General features: G+C 36.7%; 1 long non-coding RNA gene across 1 annotated transcript in view; it reads right to left on the bottom strand.

Moving 5' to 3' along the window:
- LOC103595943 overlaps window positions 1-10825 on the bottom strand; it is a 21132-nt gene extending 10307 nt beyond the window's left edge. Inside the window, exon 1 of the long non-coding RNA XR_551005.1 lies at window positions 10204-10825. This is a non-coding gene — a long non-coding RNA (uncharacterized LOC103595943). The remainder of the gene's footprint in view (window positions 1-10203) is intronic.
- Between the last annotated feature and the right edge of the window lie 336 nt (window positions 10826-11161).

Below are 11161 nucleotides of genomic sequence, written 5' to 3'. Positions count from 1 at the left end.
AAAAAAAAAAAAAAAAAAAAAAAAAAAAAAACCAGTTGGCTATAGAGGTATGGGTTAATTTCTGGTCTCGCAATTCTATGACACCAATCTACATGTCTATTCTTATGCCAGTACCACCCTCTCTTTTATTTGTTTTTAACTCATGCAAAATTCACATAACTTACAATTAACCATTTTAAAGTGTAGAATTTATTGGTACACAACCTCTCTTTAGTCTGAAAACTTTTTTATTGTCCCATAGAAATATAATACCACCCACTGAATAATCATTCCCCATTCCTTCTCTCCCCATTCCCTGGTAACTACAAATCTATTTTTTGTCTCTATGGATTTATTCTGTATATATTCCATAAAAGAGATCATAACATGCATGACCTTTTGTGTCTGGCATTTCACTTAATATATTTATGAGGTTCTTCACAGTTGCATCATGTATTCTTTGTTCTTTTTTTTCTGACTGAATAATATTCCATTACACACACACACACACACACACAATTTGTTTATCCATTCATCTGTTGATAGATATTTGAGTTGTTTCCACCTTTTGGTTATTATGAATAATGCTGCTATAAACATTCTTGTACAAGTTTCACTATGAATGTATGTTTTCATTTCTTTTGGGTATATAACTAGGAGTGGAACTTCTGGGACCTGTGGTAATTTCATTTAAATTTATAGGGAACCAATAACGTTTTCCACAACTGCTACACTATTTACCATACTCAGTCAACAATGTATGAGGATTCCTATTTTCCCACAAACTCACAAGCCTGTGTTATTTCCTTCCTCCTCTCCGTCTCCTTCCCTACCTCTCTTTCTTTTTTATTAAAGCCACCCTAGTGAATATAAAGTGGCATCTCATTGTAGTTTTGATTTGCATTTCCGTAATGACCACTGATGCAGAACATCTTTTCATGTGCTTGTTGGTTGTTGTATATCTTATTTGGAGAAATGTCTATTCAAGTGCATGCCCCATTTTTTAAATTGGCTTGTCTGTTTGTTGTTGAGTTGAAAGGGTTCCTTATATATTCTGAATATTAAACTCTTTATCAGACATGTGATTTTCAAATATTTTCTCACATTCCATAGGTTGCCTTTTCACTTTCTCCATAAAGTCCTTTAATGCACAAAAGTTTTTAATTTTGATAAAGTCTTATATATCTAATTTTTCTTTTGTTGCTTGTGCTGTCAGTGTCAAATCTAAGAATTAACTGACAATTATGAGGTCATGAAGATTTACCCCTATGTTTTCTTCCAATAGTTTCAGTTTTATATATAGGTTGTTGATCCTTTTTGAGTTAACTTTTATATTTGGAGTGAGGTAGGTGTCCAACTTCACTCTTTTGAATGTGGTTATCCAGGTGTCTCAGCAACATTTGTTGGAGGCTTCTTTATTTATTCTTTGTTTATTAAATGGTCTTGACCCCTTGTTGAAAAGCAATTGGATATAGACAGGGTTTATTTCTGGACTCTCAATTTAATTATGTTCTATTGGTCTGTATGTCTATCCTCACACCTATACCACACTGTTCTGATTACTGTAGCTTTGTAGCAAGTTTTGAAATTAAGTATGAGTCTTCCAACTATGTTCTTCTTTTCAAGATTATTTTGACTATTCTGGATCCCTTACAGTTTTACAGTTTAGTTTTAGGATTGGCTTATCCATTTTAAAAATCTATTTCTGCAATAAATTCCACTGGAATTTGGATAGGCACTGCATAGAATCTATAGATCAATTTTGGGAAGTACTGCCATCTTAACATTATTGTCTTCCAGTCTATGAAAATAGGATATGTTTCCATTATTTAGGGCTTCTTTAAATAATGTTTTGTAGTATTCAGTGCACAGGTTTTGTACCTCCTTGGATAAATTTATTCATGAATATTTTCTTTTTGATATTATTGTAAATGAAATTGTTTTCTAAGTTTTGCTTTCAGATTGTTTATTGCTATGTACAGAAATACAACAAATGTTTGCATGTATATCTTGTACCCTGCAAATCTGCTTAATTCATGTATTAACTTTGACAGGATTAAAAATTTTTAGTGTTTTATATATATAAAATTGAGTCATCTGTGAAAGGAGATAACTTTTATTACTTCCTTTCCAAAATGGATTTTTATTTCCTCTTCTTGCCTAATTTCTCTGATGATGAGAACTTACAGTGGAATGATGAATATTGGCAAAAGAAGGCATCCTTTCCTTGTTACTGATCTTAGGAAGAAAGCTTTCAGTCCTTAAAAATTGAGTACAATGTTAGATCTAGGTTTCCAGTTCCCTTTTATTCCTAGTTTGTTGAGTGTTTTTATTGTAAAAGGGCAATGGAATTTGTCAAATGCTTTATCTGCATCAATTGAGATGATCGCATGTATTTCCCCCCTCATTTTATTAATATGGTGTATTACATTGTTTTTCTTATGTTGAACCACCCTTGCATTAATGTGATAAATCCCACTTAATCACAATGTATAATACTATTAATATACTGCTAAATTCATCATGTTAGTTTTATGTTGAGGATTTTTTACATCTATATTCAGAAGGTATATTGGTTAGTAGTTTTCTTTTTTCGGTTTTGGTATCCTATCCATGTAATGTTGGCCTCATAGAATGAATTGGGAAGTGTTCCGTCTACTACATTTTAGAAGACTTTGAGAAGGACTGGTGTTGATTTTTCTTTAAATATTTGGTTGATTTCACCACCAAAGCCATCTAGTTCTGGGTTTTTCTTTTGGGGGATGTTTTTAATTACTGATTCAATCTCTGTAGAACTGTTCAGATTTTATCTTTTCTTGAGTCATTTTGGTACTTCATGTGGTTCTAATAGTTTGTCTATTTTATCTAGATTCTCTTATTTGTTGTATATATATTCAGAGTAGTCTGTTATAATCCTTTTTATTTCTGTAAGATCTGTAGTAATCTACTTTCATTTCTGGTTTTAGTAATTTGACTCTTGTGTTTTTTTCTTGACCCATCCAGCTAAAAGATCAATTTTGTTGATCTTTTCAAACAACCAACTTTTGGTTTCATTGTTTCTGTATTTCTATTCTGTATTTAAAAAAAATAAATATCTACTCAATTGCTGTTTCATTCCTTCTGCTAGCAATATTTAGCTTGTTCTTTTTCTAGTTCATTAAGCTGTAAGGTTAGGTTATTCATTTGGGATTTTTTTTTTTAATGAAGGTGTTTAGAGGTATAAATCTCCCTCTGAGCGCTTCTTTCACTGCATCTCACAAGTTTTGGTATATTGTGTTTTCATTTTCATTTATCCCACAGTATTTTCTAATTTCACTTGTAATTTCTTTTTTGACCCTTTTATTAAGAGTGTGTTGCTTAATTTCCGCATATTTGTGAATGCTCCACTATTTCCTTCTGTTATCACTTTCTAGTTTCACTCTATTGTAGTTGAAAAACACACTTTATATAATTTCAGTCCTTTAAAGTTATTGTTCCTGCCCTAACATATACTTTGTCCTAGAGGATGTTCTATGTGCACTGAGAAGAATTGTATTCTGCTGTTGTTGGATTGAGTATTCTGTATATGGCTCCTAGGACAAGTTGTTTCATAGTGTTGTTCAAGTCATCTATTCCATTTTGGAAAATTTGTCAAGGTTTTCTCTCCATTATTAAAAGTGGGGTATTAAAGTCTCCAACTGTTATTGTATAACTGTTTATTTCTCTCACTTTATTTGCTTCATATATTTTGAGTGCATATATATTTATAATCCCATATCATCTTGATGTATTAACTATTTCATCAATATACTTTGTTATCCTTTGTCTCTTGTTAACAATTTTTGTCTTAAAGTCAATTTTGTCTGATATTAGCATAGCCACTCACTTCAGCTTTCTTTTAGCTGTTTGCATAAAACATCTTTTTCCATCCTTTCACTTTGAACCTATTTGTGTGTTTGTATCTAAAGCAGGTCTCATGTAGATAGCATATAGTTGGATTATATATTTTATCTGTTGTGCAAATCTCTGCCTTTTAATTAGAGTTTAATTTATTTACATTTAATGTAATTACTGATAAGGAAGAACTTACTTTTGCCATTTCAGTATTTCTTTTCTACATGTCTTAAAACTTTTTGCTCTTCCATTCCTCTATTACTGTCTTCTTTTTTCATTAATCTATTATTTCTCATATAGCACTTCTTTGTTTGATTTTCTTTATGTTTTTAGTGTTTTTTTTTTCTTAGTGGTTAAGAAAAAATACCTGGGGATTAAAATTAGCATCTTAACTTTGCAACAGTGAAGTCTGAATTAACAAGGACCTTGTTTCATTAGTGTACACAAAATGCTCCTTTACAGATCCACTCCTATTATATTTTGTTGCTGTCACAACAAAAATTCAAATTGTTAATTTATTATTAATTATTAATTCAAAGTCTGAATAATGACCTTGTTTCATTAGTATACAAAAACTGTTCCTTTACAGATCCACTCCTATTATATTTTGTTGCTGTCACAACTTACATCTTTATACACAGCGTGCCTATCAACATAGGTTTTATAATTACTCTTTTATGCATTTGGCCTTTATACCATGGGGTGGGGAAGACAGGAGTTAACACAAAAAATACAATAATACTGGCTTTTATATTTACCTATATATTTACTTTTAGCAGTGTTTTTCTTCATGTGGATTCACGTTACTGTCTAGTGTCCTTTTACCTCAGCCTGAAGAGCTTCCTTTAGCTTTTCTTTCAGGGCAGGTCTACCAGTAATAAACTCCCCAAGTTTTTGTTTTTTGCGAATGTCTTAATTTCTCCTTCATGTTTGGAAGGATAGCTTTGCCAGATATAAAGTTCTTGGCTGGCAGGCTTTTTTCTTTCAGCACTTAAAATGTTATCCTACTGCTTTATGGTCCCCATGGTTTCAGGAATCAGCTGTTATTCTTACTAAGGATTGATTGCATGTAATGAGAGGCTTCCCTCTCGATGCTTTCAGGGTTCTCTCTTTGTGCTTAATTATAATGTGTCTTGGTGTGGATCTCTTTGATTTTATGCAAATGAGTTTGTTAAGCTTCTTATGTATAGGTTCCTGTCTTTCGTAAAATTTGGAAAGTTTTTGGCCACTACTTCTTTAAGTATTCCTTCTGCCCCTTTCTCTTTCTTTTCTTTCTGGGATTCCTATTGTGTACATGTTGGTACTCTTGATGGTGTCTCACAGGTCTCAGTCCCTGTTTATTTTTCTTTATTCTTTTCTCTTTCTGTTCCTCAGACTGGATAATCTTTTTAAAAATTTGCTTTTAATTTTTGTTTTTTCAGGCTGGATAATCCTAATTGACATATGTTCAAACTTGTTGATTCTTTCTTCTGCCCTACTCAAGCCTGCTGTTAAACCCCTCTGCAGTGAATTTTTCATTTCAATTGTTGTGCTTTTCAGCTCTGGAATTTCTATTTTGTTCTTATAATGTCTCCTTATTGATATTCTCAATTTGATGAGACAGCATTCTCCTAGTTTATTTTAGTTATCAATGGTTTCCTTTAGCTCTGTTAGCTATTTAAGACAGTTCATTTATTTTTCTAGTAAGATGAATGTCTGGGTTTCCTCAGGGAGTTTGTATTAATTTATTTGTCTCTGTGACTAGACCATATTGTTTCTTTTCATGCCTCATAATTTTTGTTGAAAACTAGACATTCTGAATACCATAATGTGGCAACTCTAAAAATCGATTGTCCTCTCTCCCTGGAATTTGTTGTTTCTGCATGTTATGAAGTCTTACTGTTTGCTTGTTTAGTGACTTTTCTAAACTACTTTTGTAAAGTCTGTATTCTTTGTCATGTTAGACCATTGAAATGTGTTCTGTCAGCTTAGTGGTCAGACAATGTTTTGACAGAGTTTCATATAATGCCTTAAGCTAAAAAAAAAGGTGGCTGGGATACTCTCCCATTCCTTGCATGTTGGTCTGTTGGGGCAGTCCTTCAAACTTTAGCCATGCCATTTAAAATTGTGTCTTGGCCTTTACTTCCTGCTCGCATGGAGCATGAAAGTCAGTCAGAGGTGGAAACTTAGCATCTTATCAGGCCTCGGAGAAAATTTCCACCATGGTCATATGTGCGGCCTTCTCAATTACTCAGTATACTTGGGAGCTTTTACAAGTCCTTGTTTCCTCACATATCTCCTTTCCCAACTTGTTTCTTCTGATATCTTTCAGTATGTCTAATGCTTGTTCCAATGTTATCCTTTGTCCCGTGTTGTTGTGGCCAATATTTTTGCTTTTAAAGCATCTGGCAAATGCCACCTGGGAAGCTGTCCTAGCCTCAGGGATACTCCAGGTTGGATGAAACAAACATAAATCTTTGCACCAGTCCTTAAGGAGCCACCAGATAGGCTGAAACACATAGCCACAAGTCTTTGAGAATAAGATCCATATCGCTGTCTCTGGAACTAGCAACCTGTACCAGGAGCACAGGCTGCCAACTTCACACCTGCCACAGATCTGAGGAATGGAAGATGGTAGGCAGACAACTTACAAAGACACGGGGCACTCCTACCAAAGTACAGCAGCTTTGTTCTTCATAAGGTTCCCTCTGGTTGTTGTAAGTTTTTGACTAGATACCAGAGTTCTGCAAAAGTTATTTTGATAGTTTTTGCTTGCTTTTTCATTGCTTTTGTGGAGGGAAGGAGCCTTGGAGTTCCCTACTCCGCCATTTTTAGTGATGCCACTCCAGAAAATTTTTTGCCTCATAGCTCCAATTTCTGTCCTACTTCAGAGATTGTGTTTTGCCACCAATGGCTCTCCTGAGAAATGTAGCCTTTTTTCTTTTCTTTGGTGCCATAAGCTTGTTTCTTTAAAGATATGTTTTCCTGAAACCTAACACCATACTGAGTCTCAGAGCCTTAAAAGTTCTGACTTTAAAATTCTTGCACAGGAACACAAGCAAAAGTACTCGCACATCACAAAATGACCAGGAAGCCCATGTGGACCAAATAGTTTTCACCCTGCTTGGTCTGGGGTCCTGATGCTCCTAACCTCTGCTATGCATGAGTAGAGCCTGCCACATAGCTAAGGGCTGTTGGGGATAGCAAGACTGTAGTGAAATGGAAATTGCTGGGGTTGACAACAGTATTGCTACACAAGGTCCTGCAGGATGGCCTGAAGCTTTGGAGTGGAGTTTCTCAAGTACCATTCAGAGGTACTAAACTTTAGTCCTATGTTTTTACCCACGATGGCTTCCAAATTGCTTGTTGTTCTTCAGTCACTTGGAGGAATGTCTCATGCCATCCCTTTAGCCATAAACTAGGGTGGAAACCTTTGCTTCAACAGTGAAATTCTCTCTGGCTTAGAAACAGAAATATCTGCATTAAGACTTAGGTATGTTGTACCTATACAAAAATCCAGACTAGCTCCTTGGCCACTGGGGTAGAGGCTAGTACAAGAAGAGTCAAGGAGTAAAAATGTCATTTGAAAGATCAAGATGATCAAACTTCAAGAATAACACAGCAGAGCTGTCCATTTATATATCTCAAAATGTCAAGTCAATCCTTCAGAAATCAAGCCAAGCACCTTGGAGTTTCCCCAGAATCACAATAAAGAAAGCAGTATGTACTGGAGGGCAAACTGGATTGTGGTATGGGAAATATTCTTAATCAGGAAAACCCAGCTAAATGATTACATAAATTATCCAGCTGCAACATCACAACTGAGTGGGTACAGTCATGTGTATTTCACCTGGCAATAGTCAATGCCACATTCCTAAATGATCCTATCTCTGAAAGAGAAAAACACAAATTCTCATGGTCTGAGAGTTGAGGATAATGTTTAGCTTTATAAGTTTAGGAATAGCTGACCAGTTCAACAAATTATAATAAATCCACATAACGGAATATAGTCAACAAATGCTAAATTGCAGAACTACTTAAGAACATGGAAAATGACCAGGATATCTTACCAGAGTAAAATTACTATATAAAACATGATGCACAATACAATTACATTTATAAAATATATGTATATATGAAAAAACAAATAGTCACATAGGCATAAATAGGTAGCAAAATGTATGGGAAGTTATGCACTCATATATTACCATGACTGTATTCTGAATGAATGGCTTTTCTTAAGTTTCTTTCAGCTCCCTAAATGTAAACCAATTCTATAATTTCTACATCTGATTTTCTAGGCATGTTTTTCATTAACTGGTAATGGTCAAATATTTCAACAAGATTTCTTACAGTAACTGATAATGATATCTCTCCAGGTTCCTTTTTATGTCTTCTTGGCACATGGTTTTATTTTGTTTCTAAAACAATCTTTTTATTTGTTAAATACAGCTTTATTGTGAATATGACTTATATACCATAAAATTCACCCATTTTAAGTGCACAATTGAGTGATTTGTAGCAAACTTACAGAGCCAAGCAACCAATACCACGATCTAATTGTAGGACATTTCATTACTCCAAAAAGAAACCTCATGCGATTTGCAGTCACTCCCTATTTCCAAGTCCAGCCTCTGGCAACTACCAATTTACTTTCTGTCTACATAGATTAGTCTTTTCTGGATATTCCATATATGTGGAATCATGCAATACATGGCCTTTTGTGTCTTCCTTCACTCAGTGTAATGGTTTTGAGGTTCATCAATGTTATAGCATGTATTGGTACTTCAATCCTTTCTATTACTGAATAGCAATCATTGTATGAATATATGACATTGTTTTTCCATTCACCCATTGATAGATATTTGAATTGTTTCTCTATTTTGGATATTATAATTAATGTAGACATGATTATGTACAAACCCCATCTCTTCTCCACTGAACAATGTTTAGTTCTAATCCTTGCAAAATTCCTATAAATTACAATCTAAATAATAGATTCACACATAACAATTTCTTGAGAATTCTTGTTCACAGCTATTAATATGGTTTAGCATTACATCCTAATCATTTTTCCTTATGACTAAATCTTTAAAGTTTTTATTAGTTTGCATATTATTCTACCACGCACAGTTTGATTAACTTAACAACTTCCATATTACTGGGCACAAATTCTATACAAGAATATACACAACAGATGTATCCAACAATTCTGTATACAATTTCAAGGGGTCTTGTTGCTTCCTGGAAGCCTATAAATGAAGGCAAATGACCTAGGGTTAAGAAATTTCTTCTATATGACTTCAGCATTTGCTTCATTTTCTTAACTACAAGTGCCAACAAAATTAATTTCACATTGTCATTGCTCCTTATCTACAGAAAGCTGAGAGGAATGACCCAGAATCACCACATCATAACAGGTAATGTTTACTGAGATTCAGTATGTGCCAGGTACTGTTCTATGAATTTTACACACAAGAGATCTTCAGAAAGTTCACGGAAAGATTCCTATCATCTTCTAATTCCATTTTTCCACGAACTTTTTGAAGTAACCTTGAATTAACTCATCTAACCCTCTTAATAATCCTATGAGGTATGTACTATTATCATTCCTATTTTAGTTAAGAAACTATGGCACGAAGAGGTTGAATAAACTACCCAAGCTCATACACGTAGCAAGTGTCGGAATCAGGATTTTAATCCAAGTATTCGATCCATACTCTTAGCCACTATACCACACTGCTTCTCACACACCACACAAAAATGAGGCCTGAAACAAATTTATGCTGCCTGGCTAGTACCACAAAAATCCTATATAGACTGGGGGTTGGGGATAAGAGGGAAGGAATCTCTACACTCGTTGAAACGTATCTCTCTGCTCAAATCACCAAACACATTCCTACTCCTAAAAGCCTCAAAAAGCAAAGTCCTTGTCACTGACTGAAAAGAGCCGAACCATCTCCTACCTTATCTTGTTTTATAACTCAAGCTTGTGCAGATTAAGAAAATGTGGCGTGTGATCCCAAGTAGGCACATTTTCTTTAACAAACTACTGTCTAAAATAATGGTTGTGATATTATCCTCTAGAACTGTACTTCTATACCATATGAATGCTTAGTAAAAGAGAACCAACAGGAAAAATGAAAAGAATTTGCAAAATGGATATGTAAATAATTAACTGGAAGGACATGGTCGTTGCACTGGGGAGTGGGATCTATCCCCAGGACCTCTGACATTTCATTGTGGAAGGAAGACCTAGGGCTAGAACAACGCCTAAGTTACTCTTAGGCAGGACATTTCAGGACTCCAGATGTTACCATGTCCTGAAAAATGAAATGTGATTCATGGAACGAAAAGCAAGCACAAACTCACCTTGAATTTAATTTTCAGATGTGCAGCAAGGATTCTTCTTTACTCCTCACAAGCCTTCCTTGGAGAATGGCAAGGCCAGGGGAAAAGGCGTGCATGAGACACCCGGCTTTTTTTTTTTGAAGACAGGTCAGAACTCAGCCTCCAGAACAATCCCTGTCCTTGACTCCCATAGGTATGCGCACAGAGAAAACTGGAGGAAGAGTAGAATGTCGGGGTTCACAGCTCTGAGTACGCTGCAGTTCTGACACCGCAGCTGGCGACCCTTAAGGCCACCCTTCGTCTTTTCTCCGGAACTGTTCTAAAGGTCTTTCCAGGCTTAGCGGCACGCCCCAGGCACAAGTACCGACGTTTCGCTGGGGACCTTCATTCTGGGGTTCCACCTCCCACTTACCCCTGACGATTTTTTTTCTGCAGCCGGGCCCCTAGCTGATGCGAAGCCCGAGGTGCGCGGGGCCTCAGTCTTGCATTGGAAGCTAGACTGCTCCACAAACCGGGTCCCGCACCAAATTACAGCCACGCGAGCTCAACGAGGCACTAACACGCTCGGATCCAGGGGGAGACGTGGGAGGGCCGTACAGTCCCCTCGCCCCCGGCAGCCAGCTCCAAGCAGTCCCGCCTGCCCGGGCCCGCACTCATTTCTCCCAGAAAAGCTGCGGCCGCGCCGATTCGCGCCTCACCATCCTAGAGCGGCGCGGGGCTCTGAGAACCGCGGCGCCCCAAGGACAGCGGTACCGGAGCTCCGGAATGTGCCCGTTTCAGTCCAGGCGCAAGTCCCGCATCTCCTCAGGGCGCGGAGGGAGCGGTGCAAGGCCGAGGAGGCAGGCAGAAACTCCGGCCTGTGAACGTGAACCCTGATGCCGCGGAGCACAGGCCGGGTCGGGCGGGCAGCCAGCTCCAAGCGGTCCCGCCTGCCCGGGCCCGCACTCATTTCTCCCAGAAAAGCTGCGGCCGCGCCGAT

This window comes from Galeopterus variegatus, unplaced genomic scaffold (assembly GCF_000696425.1).
Source record: "Galeopterus variegatus unplaced genomic scaffold, G_variegatus-3.0.2 Scaffold1894, whole genome shotgun sequence".
Taxonomy (NCBI): domain Eukaryota; kingdom Metazoa; phylum Chordata; class Mammalia; order Dermoptera; family Cynocephalidae; genus Galeopterus; species Galeopterus variegatus.
The sequence above is the reverse complement of the archived record's forward strand: the minus strand, read 5'-3'. Positions and strand labels throughout refer to the sequence as shown.